General features: G+C 41.1%; 1 long non-coding RNA gene across 1 annotated transcript; it reads left to right on the top strand.

The window, feature by feature from the left end:
• Positions 1–4,232: 4,232 nt before the first annotated feature.
• Positions 4,233–10,544, top strand: LOC128651161 (uncharacterized). The gene is made up of 2 exons (XR_008401087.1): positions 4,233–4,896; positions 4,952–10,544. It is a non-coding gene; the product is annotated as an uncharacterized LOC128651161 (long non-coding RNA).
• Positions 10,545–18,501: the final 7,957 nt, after the last annotated feature.

Genomic DNA, 18,501 nt, shown 5'->3' on the forward strand with positions numbered 1-18,501 from the left:
TCCCGACCGGGTGTGTATGGTGAGGGTATTGGACTTGTGTGGGTGCTGGAGTGTGGACAGCTTTTCCTTGCCCGGGGATCAGTCCGATGACGTGAAGCAGCAACATGAGCAGCAGATACAGCAGCCTGTAGGAGGACTCTAATGAGTTTTATTTCACCGCCCGGTCCTCTTTCTTCAAAAATTTAAGCCAATAGGAATGCAAGGTACCCCTATAAAAATGGGGTATCTTTAGTGTGCAACGGACGATCACATATAGAGGAGCCTCCACGTCGCTGGGGACCGCCGCTGAGGACCGTCACTGAGAAGCCGCCACTGAGGATCCGTGCATCGGGGAAGCCATCTCCGCACCTCCGCTCCACGCCGCCTTCGCTGCGGGTTAAGACAGAAGTTGATGGAGCCGCCTGGAAGAAGACCTTCTCCGTCGGACTTCAGGAATGGTGAGTACCTATTTGGGGCTTAGTTTTAGGATTTCTTTAAGATTAGGAGAGCTGTTTAACTTAGGGCAATGCCCTACAAAATGCCCTTTTAATGGCTATTGGTAGTTTAGTTTAGATTAGGGCGTGTTTTTATTTTGAGGGGGTTTTCCTTTTTCATAGGGATTAGGGTTAAAAAAATGTATTTTTGATCATTTTGTTTATTTTTTCTGTAATTTTAGAGTTTTTTATTTTTGTAATTTTAGATTATTTTTTTGTAATTTAATGCTAGGTTTTATTATTTTAAGTGTAACTTAGTATTGCGGTTAATTTAGGGGGTGTTATGCTAAGGGGCTTAGTAATTAAATTAGTTATTTGCATTGTGGAGGGTTGGCGGATTAGGAGTTAATAGGTTAATTAAGTTTATTGCGATTTGGGGGTTTGGCCGTTTAGGAGTTAATAGGTTAATTAGGTTTATTGCAATGTGGGGGTTGGCGGTTTAGGAGTTAATAGGGGTTAATAGGTTAATTAGGTTTATTGCGATATGGGGGGTTGGTGGTTTAGTGGTTAATATTTTAATTATGTTATTTGCGGATTAGGGGTTAATAACTTTATTATTTTGCGATGCAGGGTTGGCGGTTTCAGTGTTTGTTAATACATTATGCGGGAGGTTAGTTTTTTATGTTATACTTTGTGCGGGCAGTTAGTTTTTTTTTTATTTCTTGCGGACGGTTACATATTTTTTCTTTGTTTCGTGCGGGAGGTAGCGTATTTTTTTTTTAAGGCTTCGTTTGCCTACGCTGCATCCAGATGGATTACGAAAATGGCAGAGTGGTGAAAGAATCCACCGATATATATATATATATATATATATATATATACAGTACTGTGCAAAAGTCTTTTAGATTTGTTGTTTTAGCAAAGTTTTAATGACCATCCATATTTATTTTCTGTCCTCTTTATTGAGATACAAACAGAAAATACAGGAAATCTGTACACAAAATATAAAAACCACAATTTTCAGAACAAAATGGATTCTTCAGGCTAAAGTCAGTATTTAGGGCTTGATTTATTAAAGCTCTACGGCTGCAAGTTCTCACAATAACCTGCTCGCCGTATTTAACAAGCAGCGGTCACCAGATCACTGCTTCCCTAACCTCTTGGCGAAATTCAATCTCTGCGGTCTAGTTCGACCGAGGAGATTGACAGTTCCTGCCCACGCGTGATTGGCTGCTCGCGTGCAATGGTAATTTTCTGGGGGAAAATTCGCCCCGTCACAGACAAGCTGAGGCGTACAGGGGCGCGTATATGTGCCCCTGTCCGCCTCAGCTTTAATAAATCGAGCCCTTAGTGTGACCTCCCTTGGCACTAAGCTCATTTTGAACTATTTTGTGGAGACTTTCCTGAAGTTTTCTGAAGTAATCTTCTGGTATATTATAAAAGGCTTCTTTCAGCATTTTCCAGAGTTCTTCTTTAGATTTAAGTTGTCTTTTATTTATTTCTTTGTTTAGTTAATCCCATATTGCCTCTATAATATTCAGGTCTGGACTCTGTGGAGGCCAGCCCATGTCTGCCAGTATTTTATCGGCTGTTTTTCTCTCCAAATATGATTTCACTGCATCAACAGTGTGCTTGGGATCGTTATGCTGAAAAAAAAAAACAATTCCCAATCAGGTGCTTTCCAGAAGCAATGGCATGATGAATTAAAACTTAACTGTACTTTTCAGCATTCATGATCCCACCAATTCGGACAGGACAGACCCTCCACCATGTTTCACTGCAGGCTGAAGCACTTATTCTTCCATCTCTCTCCAACTCTTCTTCACTTGTCAATGATTGGACCCAAAAACTTGGATTTGTCACTCTCTACTGATCTTCATTCCAATCTTTGTGAGCTTAAGCAAAGCTTAGCCTTTTCATCCTGTTCCCCTTCTGAAAAAGTGGTTTCTTGGCTGCTACCCTGTAGAAGGATCAACTTGGCGTCCAGATTAAGCTTTTGGATGCTGAGCCAGTTCCTTGCTGGACTTCTTCCGGTTTCTCAAAGAAAAAACTCTGAGAAACTTCTCATCAGAATTTGAAAGTTTTCTTGGCCTTCCAATCCTTTTTTTTGTCCTTGACCTTTCCTGATTCTTCAGAATTCTTTATAACAGCTTGAATACCACATCTTGAATATCATTTTTTGAGTGCTGATTTTCCTTTGAGAGTGGCCTTGCTGATGCAAAAGTATGATTTTATGTCTGTCAAATTCTGTGATCTTTGGCATTTTGAATGGAATGATGTTATTGAAAGTTGGTCTTATTAGCAAGCTTCCAATGAATTAAACTCATACGACATGTGTATGTAATGCTCAAGCATGTCTTGCACAAACCTGGTGTAATAGACCTTTTTCACAGTAGTCATTTTGACATGTAACAGTAGGACAAATACAGGTGTTAGCAATGACATTAATTAGGGTTCCATTCCATTTAGGTTTTCTGATTTTTTTCTGTTGTTTTAATACTGCATACAAATATCCTTTATTTTCTGGTTGTATTCTAAAAAAGAGACTGAGAAATATTTACATATGGTCATTATACCATTGCTAAAACAACACATTTAAAGGTGGCCTAAACCTTTTCACAGTACTGCATATATAGACTTAAATATTTATTTTTTACTTATTCATGTAGAAATAGCAGGATATGGGGAGAACGTTGATGTACCTAGAGAAGTTAGCTAATAAGCATATGCAATGGATGTGAGATGTTATGGTGGTGTTGACAGTGGTGCAGATTTTGCTATTGATGTTGAGGGGGGCCTATATTGAATCTTGCATCTGGGTTAGACTGTCACGGGATACCAGGTAGGTACAGCTGGTTTGAGGAAAGTTGTCACTGGTATAGCAGGCAGAGAATACCCAGCAGGTACTGTTGGTGAGACTGTCACAATATACCAGGTAGGTACAGCAGGCACAGATGGTTTGAGTAAAGCTGTTACTGGTATAGCTGACACATGATACTCAGCAGGCACAAGATACCCAATAGGTAAGTACAGCTTCAGAAACAAGGTGAGCATTCACAGGTATCAGGTAAGTATGCTTGGTCTCTAGAACAAGGTGAGCATACACAGGTAACAGGTAAGTATGCTTGACTTTCAAGAACCAGGAGAGCATGCACAGGTACAAGGTAGGTTTTCAATAACTCAGGCCAGAGTGATGGGTTGAGTAAGCTTTTATATGAACTCCCACACCTGAGGCCTCCAGGTGGGAGTTCCGGTAATTAGGAGATGGCCCCTTTAAATCTAGGCAGTGTGCGGCCGCGCATGCCTAGTGACACTCAGCAGCTGCAGCAAGAGAGGCTCTTCCAGGAGGGCCCCCGAGACTTGGAAGCAGACATTGGCGTCTCCCCACATGGAGCATGGGAGGAGTGCACATGGTAAGCACCTAACAGAAGGGGGGGGGGACTAAAATAATATTCCACGGTATTTAATAGCAAAAGCAATATAAATACTGTTTTATTTTCCTTAATTTAAATAAGGAAATATTAAACGGTGGATTCAATGAACATTTAGCTCAACATTAAATCTCCAGCATTCAGGTATTTTTTCCTATGATGTACAGTGGAAGAAATGCAAAGTAGAAACCCAAATGTTTTGCATTTACAATATATTTGTTATATGATATGTGTGGAGTTTTTTTATTACTGATTTACTACAGTATCTTGGTAACTTGAAATTTAGCTTACCTAAAGCAGACAGTTCATATGAGTGGTCACTAGGGGTCATGAGTAGACAATATGATAGTGGCTCCTGGAGGCGGGGCGAAGCATAGATAGAGGGAGCTTTGACCTGGGGAGGAAGAGGCCCTGTATGGGGTAGGAGGTGCTATAGGAGGAGCTGTAGGCAAAGTGCTAAAGATGTGGGCTGAGCGGGAAAACCAGCAGATTGATATTTGTAGGAGTTGAGAAAACATCTTCTTCATGACAGCAAGAAGCTTTGTCTTGTCTGTCCTGCCCCTGCAGCTGGAGCCCTTAAGGTAATTGCTTATCCTTCATGGGTAGAGGGTTTAAGCACATTAGGGGTTAATCCCACTCCTTGAGCTCGGGGACAGTATCTGATTTGGAAGAGTTTAGATTAGTGTGACTGGCTTTTATTCCCCTCACAGGCACGGCAGTAATGTATTTTCTGCCTTTATTGCCTGACTGATAAGGGGACATTTGACAGTTTGCTTCCATTCAACTGCTGAGTTGGTATGCGAGGTATTTATTGTCTCTAATGAGGAGGGGGTTTTTCCCTGCACTGGGTCCGTGCTTGAATCTGGCAATCTGCAGTGTCAGCCTTTGCAGCACTAGAGAGTCTGTCTTGTCTCTCACAGGATTAGTTTGGAGCAGCAGACTGAGAGCGGTAAGAGAATGTTAGTGGCGTGCATGGGGTTGTTAGTGCTGGGACATAGAACACCGGTATTTGCAGTCTGAGGATTTTTTGGGTGTTTGAATATGTGATAGAGGTACACCGGTATTTGCAGTCTGAGGATTTTTTGGGTGTTTGAATATGTGATAGAGGTACACCGGTATTTGCAGTAGTGACTCTGGGGGCATTAGGGCTGCACAGACCATATGCCTTTATGGAGATACAGCGCTGTTTAACTGAGGGGCCAGTGACTGCAACGGCTCCTAATTGATTTCATGCAGCTCTGCTTGTTGTTACAGTTGGAGTATGCTTGAACTCCCCTCTTTTCCCTTAGATTGCCTGGTACTCACTAGCTTACAGTTTGGTTACTGACACGTGGGATACATGCCCCCTTTTATTCTCAGGGTGACATAAAAAACACTCGCTGCCATTGTAGTGCTTTTATTAGTTTGGCTGCTATACTTGTGCATGTGGGTGCGTGTCGTAGGGGATTTTCTTTACATTGGGCATGGTGCTGCATGCTGTCTTAAATGTTATGGGACATATTTCAGGTTTATTGTGCTTGACTGTATGGGGAGCACTTGCTATGTGAGATCCAGGGGCGGGGGTTAACCTTCCCGCCGCTGGTCCTTTTTGGCGCGATATCGCTCTGTGCTGGATCAGTGGGGGGTATATATTGTTGCATTTAGTTAGTAAAATAAAAACAGTGGCTGATTAAGGGGAGGTGGATGATATTCCTTATGGGATATGCTACCCTATGCTACCAGGAGGTTTTCTCTTTTAGATGGGAAGTTTTTCGTTTTGTTGTTTTATCTCCATGTTGGTTTGGGCCAATAAGGGGATATACATATTATATACAGTGTCAGTATAACTTTATTACTTGTTGTCATGGTGTGCTGGTTTCACTCTCTGCTCTGCATTCAGGGCTTGGAACAGTTTTGCTTATTTTCTAAGATTTCATTTGTTTGTCTGCCATCTAGTGGTGGTTAACTGTATGTTGCTTATAATCTCATTAAGGGTCAGTTTTGCCAAAATAATTGCATTTTCTTGATTTGGATGTGGCTTGAAATTCTAAACAACTTTCTAGTGGAAGTTTATCATTGGATTTGCCTTTTTCCCTTGTTGGTAATGTTGAAAAGCTAAACCTAAGTAGGCTCAAACTAATTTTATAAACTATTGGAACCACCTCTTGGCTCAGAGCAATTTGAAAGTTTGACACAGTTAGACAGACCTACATACTGGGTTTCATTTAGATAACATTGCGCTTACTCCCGTGGAGGTATTTAGGAGTTGGCAATGAGTGGCCAACCTGCATGTCTGGCAAAGCACTGAGATAAGGGAGCTGCCTGCAGAAGTTTAGATATAAGATAATCACAAAGGTAACACATTTTATTCCAGTTGGCATTTTGCAAAACTTGGGAACAAGTAAGGGATTATCTAGTTTGTTTTAAAAAAAAAATGGAAATTATGATGTAGTCTGTGCCTTTAAAATAATTTTATGTTTTCTTTCCTTTGGTGGATATAATCATGTGTATGTGTTGTCATATAAATGTATTTCTATAATTTATAGGATTTAATATGTACATTAGATAAATGGTCCATGCAATCATTTATCATTTGAGAATTATTCTCTAGGGTTTTTTCCAATTTATTCCTCTGAAGGATGTGTGTCATGATATGGTGGGTATTCTTTCATTGTACGGGAGTTCATATGTTACAATCTCTTTCATTACAAAAGGGGTCACAGCACTGTCGGTGGCACCATTACTTATGTTAGGTAGTATAATGTGACACTAATAGGGTACAGTTTTAGCATAAGCCAAGAGGGTTGTACATCATCTTCCTAAGGGTAGACTGCAGCAGTAAAACTTTGTGCAGACCCTCTAAAAGTTTTGATCTCTAAAAAATTACCTTGGGTTCAGACTAACTTTATAGCATTGCAAGCTCTGTTGGTGCTTTGCATATGCCTGATGATGTGGATACTATGATATATATATGTGTATGGCGATTGGATATCGCCCTCTTTCGGAGGATACTCGGATCTTGCATTGCAACTATGAATTTACTGTTTTGAGATCACTAATATGATTGTGGTATTTCCTCTGGTGAGGGGATTTCCGTGTCGGCGTCGGGTCCTATTGGTAGTATTTAACATACTTTTATCTTGAAGGGACAATTTTACTCAGGGTGTTTTCCACCTGTGGTTTTCCCAGGGGTCCACTCTGCCTGGTGGGATGTATTGAATTGTCACAAGTATTTCAATTACCCTTATATAGGTTGATGTAAAAGGGTAATTCCACTATAGTATACCCAACCATCCTTAGATTTGGCATCAAGGCCAAACTGTGTTGACATAGCTTGTAGTGGACATTGCACTCCCAGTGGGGTAAGGAGGAGATGGGGTAATAAAGTGTTAATTTCACATTGTTCTATACAAGTATTGGGATCAGTTTGTGGCCACTAGGTACACAATGTGATACAGTAAGGAGATCGGATTATACCTACAGATATAAGATACAGACACATGTATATGTACACAATGTGATACAGTAATGAGATCTGATTATACCTACAGATATGGGATACAGATGCAGGTATATGTACACAATGTGATACAGTAATGAGATCTGATTATACCTACAGATATACCATAAAGACACATGTATATGTACACAATGTGATACAGTAATGAGATCTGATTATACCTACAGATCTCATATAAAGCCACATGTATATGTACACTATGTGATACAGTAATGAGATCTGATTATACCTACAGATATAAGAAAAAGACACATGTATATGTACACAGTGTGATAACGTAATGAGGTCTGATTATACCTACAGATATAAGATACAGACACATGTATATGTACACAATGTGATACAGTAATGAGATCTGATTATACCTGCAGATAAGATAAAGACACCGGTATATGTCCACTTTAATACATGGAATCAGCTGGTTCATGTACGTGAATGAGCCATAAAGGAGCAAAGGTGATACTTGTTATCCTGTATGGGTTTCTATTTGCCTGGCCTGCCAATACCCTTGCCTGTCATGCATCAGGGATGATGTTATAGAATGGCTGAAGATTGTGGCTGGGGGGTGGTGTCAGCAGGGACATAGTATCTGCTCCCCCCCCCACCCCTAATCACACGGTCATTGAATTGTTGAGGGCAGTTGGATTGCTATGGCTGTGTTTACATGGGTTGATGGGAGCGATGCACATCCCTGGTTTTATAACTCACTGGCCATTGCATTTTCGAATTTCTGGTGGCATCGCTCCTTGGAGTTCTCGCCATGGGCGAACGGAGTAGGGAGAGTATTCCCGGTGTGGCTTCAGTAGCACGAAAACGGGGTTCACCTATGATAAAATTTTGAGCGGAATGGAATGGATTGATTTAAGTTAGGGGCATTGGAGATGGTGTCAATTCAGGTGTTGGGGTTTTTTTGCTACAAGGGTTGTGGAGGATGGGACTCCTGCTGATTTGTCACCTGGGATATATGGCTGGGTTATGTGGCACGTGGCTACCACGGTTTCAAAGTGTTCATTTTCCTTGAGAATTTGGGCAGCCACTGAAGCTGCTGTAGGGAGTTTGGTGGCAAAAGGTGTGGGTAAGTGGAGGTTATTCTAGGCTCTTTTGTTGGAGGGTGTCTAGTATTTTGGGTGTTTCATTTGTTTATGGTTGTTCCGTTCAGATTGTCGTAGTTCTGGTAAACATGTGGGTAGTGGGCCGATTTATTATTATTTGTCCCTGGTGTGTGGCTCTGGTTGAGAAGGAGGGCCTCCAGCCTGGGTTTTTGATAAGCAGCAATACTATTGGAGGGTTTGGAGTACGGGGCCCCCATATTGGCTTGCATGTTGCCGCCGGTGGTGGTTTACGCTGAATTGTTCCAGTATAGGGGGGTACTAGTGGTCCAGGCCAGGGTAATGATTTTGGTTGACTCGGGGAAGCCTGGTGAGTAAGATTAAGGTGGTGTGGGGAAGTTTTTTGGGAGCTTTTCCAGGGTTTTAACCGTTGTATGGTCTACCATGGTTACGAGATTGGTTGGGGGATGGAATGGCTCCATTATGGCCTTACCAGGAGGCAGGAGCTGAACAAGCTGGTTGCAGCCTTATGCGTGGAGTGCAATGTGTGGTGGGTTAGCCTCCCCATGGGGTGGGCGAGCAGGTTAAGTAGCTTCTTGGACACGGGGTTCCTTGGAGCTTGGGGTTTGTAAAGAAATAACAGGCTTATTTAAGTCCAGGTGAATTTATATACGGCCCGGTCAACAAGTAAATGGAGGTTAGTGAATTAAGTTTGGGAGCTAGCATCTTCATAGTTGGCTGAGTTTACATGGTTAAGGAGTTATGTATTTGGTGTCTTTTAAACTTGTTATTTACTAAACGGGCTGTGGCCAGTATTTTTTCAAACATAAGGTGTCTGTGTATTCTTTAAGTGTTGAATGCTTAAAAATTTGTCAAGGGGATGTTAATCGACGGCTCATGGGGTCTAGTAAATAGGATCATGGGGGCATTTGTGCAGAGACTTGGTGTGGTGGTGGACTACTCAGACTTAGCTGAGGTTGGATTGGGTGAGTTCTATCTGCCCGATGGGGTGCATTTGAATGACTGTGGTCTGCAGCTGTTTATCTTTAATTTTAAGGAGGCACTGTGTGCGGTTGGAGGGTTGGCGGGACTGGGCTGAGGCGTCAGGCCAGTCGGTGGCGGGGGTGCTAGCCCTTAAATTACAGAACAATTATGGCCAATGGTTAAGTGTGGTGGTATTTTGCATTCCCATGGGGGAATTCAAGATGGGGGTTTCTAAGGGCACGGGGTTCCTTAGAAACTTATATGGATGATCGCTGACGGGCCCAACCACTTGCACGGTTGGGTCCAGTAAAAGGAATTACGGCCATAGTTAAAAGATATGGAAATCAAGAAGGACTAGCACCGCTGTTGGTTGATGTGTAAAATGTTTACAGTTATTTGCACTTTTATTTATCGAGTTATTAAAGTTTTTACAAAGTTTTATTGAATAAAGGGCTGCGGCCAATTTGTACCAAAGCTAAGTCTGTTGTCTGTTATTTATGAGGGTGGTTGTTGGAAGGATGGTATGGGGGTGTTTCGTGGGGTTTAAGGGGCCGGAGCTTGACGACATAAAAGGTCAAGTGGCTCCTGGAGGCGGGGCGAAGCATAGATAGAGGGAGCTTTGACCTGGGGAGGAAGAGGCCCTGTATGGGGTAGGAGGTGCTATAGGAGGAGCTGTAGGCAAAGTGCTAAAGATGTGGGCTGAGCGGGAAAACCAGCAGATTGATATTTGTAGGAGTTGAGAAAACATCTCCCTCCCACCCATCCCTGATATTTGTGTGAGAGGCGTGTTTTATATTTGTCATTTTAGGTTTTTGTCGCAGTTGGAAGGCGGGGGTGCTAGCCCTTAAATTACAGAACAATTATGGCCAATGGTTAAGTGTGGTGGTATTTTGCATTCCCATGGGGGAATTCAAGATGGGGGTTTCTAAGGGCACGGGGTTCCTTAGAAACTTATATGGATGATCGCTGACGGGCCCAACCACTTGCACGGTTGGGTCCAGTAAAAGGAATTACGGCCATAGTTAAAAGATATGGAAATCAAGAAGGACTAGCACCGCTGTTGGTTGATGTGTAAAATGTTTACAGTTATTTGCACTTTTATTTATCGAGTTATTAAAGTTTTTACAAAGTTTTATTGAATAAAGGGCTGCGGCCAATTTGTACCAAAGCTAAGTCTGTTGTCTGTTATTTATGAGGGTGGTTGTTGGAAGGATGGTATGGGGGTGTTTCGTGGGGTTTAAGGGGCCGGAGCTTGACGACATAAAAGGTCATGCGGTGACAATTAGTCTGTTTTAAAGGCATAAGGATATATATTGTGCAAAATAGAACCATTCTCCTTGCCCTGCCTGTTTAGATAATGTTACCACCTCTGATAGCTGAGAGAATTCTTATTTGGTTCTACTAACTTGGAAATAAGCACCCCCAGTCTTCTATTTAGCTCCTCCACTGGGCTAAGTAGAAGGGTAAAAAATAAAAAATACTTCTCTCTGCCCCTGTCTTTTTAGGAAGGCTTCATCCCATAACTGCCTAACCACAATCATGGATCACCTGGCTCTACCTTCAGAACACCTGCAACTCCCCTTGCTCAGACCCTGCCAATGGAATACCTTGCAGCGTCAGAATATTTTTATAATTTGCTTCCTCTCTTTTTCCCAGTTTATGTGATATGCACCACAAATCCAGACATGCTGGATGAGATTACAGGTCCTTTGGGTGCTCACTAGGCCTTTCTAGTCCTTCAAGTGCCACCCCTATATATTTAATTCCCCGGGGACATGACTTTGATTTATTAAAAACTTCCTGCAGTAGGTTATTTTCTAACTTATTTAGACTATTTAGTATTGTTTTGTTGAGAAACATTCTCTCTTCCTATATAATAATACACACATAGGGCTAGATTACAAGTGAGGAGCAAACGTTTTTTTGCTAGCGATATCGTGTTTTTGCAATTCGTTTTAATTGCGATTATATTACAAGTTGAGTGAAATTGCGCTAGCGCAATCACGATTTACACTACAATTCTTTCTTTTTTTAATTTCTTTTTTTTTTTTTACAAAGCTCAGCCAGAGATACAAAATTAATAAGACAAAGAAGAAAGATCATAAGATCAGCAATGCACCTAGAGTCTGTTTCAATAACGTGTACACATACTTGGATACGACAAGTTGGATAGACAGGTGCAGAGTCAATATGCATATATCTCTTCCCTGAGCAATTTAAAAATTTTTTATATTAAATAATTAAACTAGAGGGGGGGTAACAGAGAGGGAAGGGGGGGGAGGAGAGGTAGGGAGGGAGGAAGGAAGGATGATAGGGATTTGATGGTAAAAGATGGGATAGAATGGGAAGTACGTGAGAGGGGTGGGTTGAGTGTGTTCCAGAAAGGTGTATGTCTTTTTCTGACTAAAGTGCCAGATACTCGTGTTTTCCAAGACTGGTTTCTAACAGTCCGATGGTAGTCAGGTTAGCTTCCAGTGCTTGACAAGTGCAATCTGAGCCTAGGACGCTTGCGGTTATAACATTTTAAGGTATTTAACCATGATACCTAACGTGGGAACTAAAGAACATGCAAAATACAAACAGTACATAACAGAATTAAGTTAATTAACAATACTATCTATCTATCTATCTATGATTTGGCTTTCCATGTGGGATGGTGTAAGACTTACCCTCCAGGGTTATGTCTGAGGGTCTAGTGTCTGGGGAGAGTCTCCGGGGTCCCACCAGCTGCTCTGGTGTCTGTTTTTGTGTCATGGTATCAGTTACGCAACAGAGGTGGAGTGCGGGGGTGTATGGAGTGTTGGGGGTTTTCAGAGTTATGTCTGCGATCTCCCCTGTCCATAGGCCAACGGTCTTTTAATTGTTCTGTCTTTAAAAAAATGACTGTTTAGGAAGGGAGTTAAGATCTGTTCTAGTTTCGGGGGGAAGATATAGCAAGTATGGTTCCAATCTGGTTATGAATTACTTAATTCTTTTTTCCATGTCTCCCTTAACATCTGTTTGTTCTGTGGCGAGTTGGGTGTGGACTAGGCGTGTGAGTTGGGTCAGGTGTGGGGGTTTGTGAGAGATCCAACTTTTGAGGATTAATTTCCTGGCCAGGAGTATAGTTGAGTTTAGGAAGCGGTCCTGGGGGGAAGACTGAGTGTGGCCTCTTAGAAAGACGACGTCTCGTTTTATTAGGGTCATGTGGTTCTCACATATTTTTGACACCCAAAATTGTATTTTTGACCAGTATTGGACTATCCTGGGACAATCCCAGAAAAGATGTGGAATTCCCAGGTCAGGTAGAGAACATTTAAGACAACTGTTGCTCGCTTTCGGGACCCATTTAGCATATAGTTTAGGTGTGATGTAGTTATGGTGAATGAGTTTGAGGTGCGATTCTTTATGATCCGATGCTAATGTGGCTTGTCTCACTGGTAGTCAATACCTCTGCGTCTATATCTATGTGCGGATATGTGTTCCAACTGTCACTCATCTGTTGTGTGATTCCATCGGCTTTGTTCTGCATGATGAGGCCATAAATGTGTGAGATTGAGTGTGCTCCTTGTGTGGTTAGTGCGCATAGGCTGTCAATATGACTACGAGTCGTGCAGTCGAGACCATCAGGTAGTAATTTGCGTATATTATGGGCGCATTGTAGATATGCAAAGGTGCTATGTCTAGGTAGATTGTACTTTTCTTGAAGTGTTGTTAGTGGGTGTAGCTTGTTGGAGAGTGGTTCTAAAAATTGTGCTACCGAGACTAGGCCTTTCTCTTCCCATGCTTTAAACATTTTAGTAGTCATGCCTGGTATAAAGGTAGGGTTCCCCCGTATTGGAAGGTATTTGGTAATTATGCGAGCTAGTCCCCACCACCTGCAGAGTTTCCCTGTATAAGATGTTGTCCTTGATTTGCGTGGGGAGAGAGTGTAGTGGAGCATGCGGTAGGAAGGCTTGATGGAATAGATGAGTTTATATAGATGTGTTTATCCAGTTTTTTATCACTAAGACAGATGTACCCACCAGCCATTCGAGGACTAATTTAGCTAGTGTGGACCAGTTATACCACTCCACTATTGGTAGCTTAAGGACCCCTCTATCTGCTGGCATAGCCAGTTTGAATCGGCTGATTCGTTGTTTTTTGTCGTTCCACACAAACTGAGAGAAGGCTCTGTTTACTATTTGCAAATCTTTTTGTGTAAGTAAGAGAGGTAGTAGCTGTAAGGGGTGTAACAGCTTTGACATCGCTATCATTTTGATTAGGCTGATTCTACCTGACAGGGGAAGTGGCAGCTTTCACCATCCTGCTAATATACTTTGTATTTGTGTGAGGATTGCGGGGATATTCAGTTTATAGATTAGGTTTACACTACTATTCTTACCGTAATCTCACACGAAAGTTATAAGGGCTCAAAGATATGAGGTCTCGGGTGTTAGAAAAAAAAGCCGCCAAAGTATACATACAGATACATTGCTAAAGATGTATTTGTATATATATATATATATATATATATATATATATATATATATATATATATATATATATATATATATGTATGTTTAACTGTGCATTTACTGTAAATATTTCACATTTCAATATTCTGCACATAGCAAAATAATTTCTATTTATTTATAAATAGATTTTCCTATATATATCAATATATATATATATATATATATATATATATATATATATATATATATATAGTATCTCACAAAAGTAAGTACACCCCTCACATTTTTGTAAACAACACTGAAGAAATTACACTTTGTTACAATGTAAAGTAGTGAGTGTACAGTCTGTATAACAGTGTAAATTTGCTGTCCCCTCAAAATAACTATATATATATATATATATATATATATATATATATATATATATATATATATATATATATATATATATATATATATATATATATATATATCCTGCCCCAGACCTGCAAGCATTACAGACCTCCACTCAGCTGTTCCCCTGCCCTATGCAAACAGCCTGATTCAAAATATATCCTGCCCCAGACCTGCAAGCATTACACAGACCTCCACTCAACTGTTCCACTGCCCTATGCAAACAGCCTGATTCAAAATATATCCTGCCCCAGACCTGCAAGCATTACACAGACCTCCACTCAGCTGTTCCACTGCCCTATGCAAACAGCCTGATTCAAAATATATCCTGCCCCAGACCTGCAAGCATTACACAGACCTCCACTCAGCTGTTCCACTGCCCTATGCAAACAGCCTGATTCAAAATATATCCTGACCCAGACCTGCAAGCATTACACAGACCTCCACTCAGCTGTTCCACTGCCCTATGCAAACAGCCTGATTCAAAATATATCCTGACCCAGACCTGCAAGCATTACACAGACCTCGACTCAGCTGTTCCACTGCCCTATGCAAACAGCCTGATTCAAAATATATCCTGACCCAGATCTGCAAGCATTACACAGACCTCCACTCAGCTGTTCCACTGCCCTATGCAAACAGCCTGATTCAAAATATATCCTGACCCAGACCTGCAAGCATTACACAGACCTCCACTCAGCTGTTCCACTGCCCTATGCAAACAGGTAGCCTTTTGGAAGACAGTTTTTTTTTCATTATATTTTACCTACCCTGTTATTTCTGTTGTGAGTGTTTTTATATTTAGTGGTTCTTATTTTTATTTTAAATGTATATATTTCCATGACTTTGTAACTACAGCCTGTGCTAGTCATACTTTGCATACCTCTAGCACATTGCATATTTTATCAACTTTATGTCTGTCCATTATGTTAAAAGTTAGTTTAAGCAGCTCAGGCCCATATATATTTCTTGTTATTTGTTTAATGGTTTTATTTCCCTACATGGATACCTCTGTCTTATCTCTGTAATTTTTTGATCTTTCCATTTGTTTTTGCTTGAATGACCCTTAGCTCAAATGTCCATAGATGCACCCTCCCCATTCCCTAACTTTTTTGCAGGCCCATCTGACCCTAATATATTCAAAATATTTCCTGCCCCAGACCTGCAAGCATTACACAGACCTCCACTCAGCTGTTCCACTGCCCTATGCAAACAGCCCGATTCAAAATAAATATAGATAGGAAGAAAACATCCAAACGAGGCTCCAGCGTAAAAAAACAGTGAGTTTATTCAGGAAAATTTAAAACCAACAGCATACAAGCCAGTAAGGTGCAGTGTTAGACAAAGACATCCCAGTCTAACGTGTTTCAGCTCCTTGAAGCCGTACTCATAGACTTATGGGAAGCTTTGTAAATACATACAACATATACAAATTCATCTTAATTGATTAATTGAAATTTAAAAACAATTGTCTCTAACAAGCACCTGTAAATGTTTAACTCTTCATGGGCATAATGCCACATGTTTTCATGAAGTTATTAAACCTTTTCCTGCATAATCTATATGTTTAATGCCTAACTATTATCTTACTAAAGTGTTATATTATGCATCTCAATACTTATAAATGTGCATTTGCACAACCTATATGTATATCAATTTTTATTTATATTTGTAATTTGCTATCAAAGGGTGCTGCCATCTTTATTTGAACTATTATGTGGTTAAATGATTATTAGTGTGATGCATTAATGCAGGTACTATCTTATTAAATTTAAAGTACAAAACTGTGTAGACCTATTCATCACTATAGTGTATGTCAAAAAACTCTCTCAGCCTACTAGGCCCATATATTTGTCATAGTTCAATACATTATCTCCAACCCCCATTGTGTCCAGTGGCGTAGCGTGGGGGGGGGCAACAGGGGCGGTTGCCCCGGGCGCATAATTCTGAGGGGCGCTTCCAGCCTCAACTTAGCAAAAGGAAGAAGGGAGGCTAAAAATTCTGACAGGCCCCCAGCTCTGTTCTGCGACCCGTCAGGAATCTGGTGATGCCGTGACTAAGGTAAGGTGTCAGGACCAGACTTACTTATAGCCCTGTTTTTGCCTGATACTAGCAACACGCAAAATGCAGCTTAATTATGGTTCTATTATTACCAAACAAGTAAGTTCCCTTCCAACAAAGGACCCAGAGCCAGAATGCCATGCATTGCCTGGGGCACTTTTTAAGGCTCTCTAAGCAGAGGTGGGGGGAGGAATCCTTAAAAAGTGCAATAAATTTCTTTCAAACCCGTGGCACTGGTGGCAGCATGGCTGGGCTCTGCCTTTCTGTTAACCCCAGTTACCTAGTTAGTGGGATGGTGAGGTGATCAGAGACCATACTTTCATGTTTGACCGGATTCTGATTAAAACTTACGCCATCTTGTCCTTGCACAAAAATAGTATATTTGTTACAGTTGACAAAAATGAGACCTTGTTTCCTGTATTTGATTTTTCCCCTCCATGATCTTCCTAGGGCAGAAGTAGATTTAGGGATTTGTGTGCTGTCTGGCACCAGGATTGTGCTGCTCACCAGGCATTTCACTGTGTTTGTCTCCTATCAAAGAAGTCCTATGAATTCACTATCTTGAATCTATTTCTTGCTGGACTCCTGAGGTGTGGACTTTTACCGATTTTTAGGGTTTGGGTGCTCATTGCCTTTTTTATTTACATTAAACCCACCCTTACTGCATTTAAAGTAAAAAAAATAACTATAATTTGTGTTAGTAAATAAATGTAACAGCACCCCCCTAAATACCATACACCCTCCCCCCATATATGTATGTAATGCTGGGTTGTCTGTCCCATGCCCCTTTTATATTGATTACTTACAATTGCTATATTTATTAAGGTAGAATATATTCCCCACTTTTATATGTCATTGGCACCCAAAAGACAGTCTGCCCAGCAGGGCCAACCTTATGTAACAGCTGCCAGCCTGTGTGTCTCCTTTTCCTCTTTTTAACGACTTACCAAAAACCTATTGCACCACATATACAATATGGGTTGCTGCAATGTGGGGGTGGGTGCACCCTGTGGTCTGCAGTATTTGTACCATGAAGTTTTATAGATCAGGACATGTCAACACCAGATGGGGGTTAAGGGGGCCTTTCCCCCATGTGTAAAACGAGAATAAATCTTAAAATTTAATATTGTATATATTTGCCCAGCTCTGGAGAGCTGCAGACAGGGTTTGATCACAGGGGGATAGCACATAATGCTTGCAGGCTTCACCCACTGCCTCTTGTATTGCCAATATATTATTTTCATGGCTTTGTTTTTAAGGCACTACTGATTAGCAGCTGCTTATGACAAGGGACATATTTTGGGGATATGGGTATCATCAGCAATAACTGTTAGTTATCCAGTAAAGATGGTTAAGGGAGCATTTTGTGGGAGAGGAGACAGTGTCCCTTGCTTTATGTGATCTACCAGGCTTGGGTCTTTGCTTGGTTTGTCCCAAATGTAAAAAGAAGCAGCATATCTAAAATGGGTTTGGGGGGGCGCAATACTTGCCTTGCCCTGGGCACTGACAACCCACGCTACGCCACTGATTGTGTCTATACCTGACTTGGGGTTAATCTTGTACAGTATTAGTGGTTATGTCCTATATCACATTGTCTACTGTATTGTTATTCACAGTTCAGATAATATGTGTAATATTGTGACTATCTAGCAGCAATGTATTAACTAAATGTATTTATGTTAATAAAACCAACATTATTGCCAATAATTCACTAGATAAAATCTAGAATTAAAGCCTTGTGGTATTCTGGTTTTTAGACACCGTATCCAGTAAACCTATCGTTTACTTAAGATTTTGTCTAGATCGTCCCCTCTAACAGAGAGGGAGACTTTCTCCACAACTGTCCATCTCAAGGAATCCGTGTTACGTGTGTGTTTGTCTATAAAATGTCTAGCTATCGGTAATAGCGTATCCTCTCTTTTTCTACTTGATTCTGTGTCTACTGTGATGTTTGACAAATGTTCCCTTATGCGAGATCTTACTTCTCGCAGGGTTTTTATCCTGCCCCAGACCTGCAGCATTACACAGACCTCCACTCAGCAGTTCCACTGCCCTATGTAAACAGCCTGATTCAAAATATATCCTGCCCCAGACCTGTAAGCATTACACAGACCTCCACTCCGCTGTTCCACTGCCCTATGCAAACAGCCTGATTCAAAATATATCCTACCCCAGACCTGCAAGCATTACACAGAGTAGGGCATTCAAAAATTACAAAGTACCCCCTAACAGTAA

Source organism: Bombina bombina, chromosome 1 (assembly GCF_027579735.1).
Source record: "Bombina bombina isolate aBomBom1 chromosome 1, aBomBom1.pri, whole genome shotgun sequence".
NCBI classification, from domain to species: domain Eukaryota; kingdom Metazoa; phylum Chordata; class Amphibia; order Anura; family Bombinatoridae; genus Bombina; species Bombina bombina.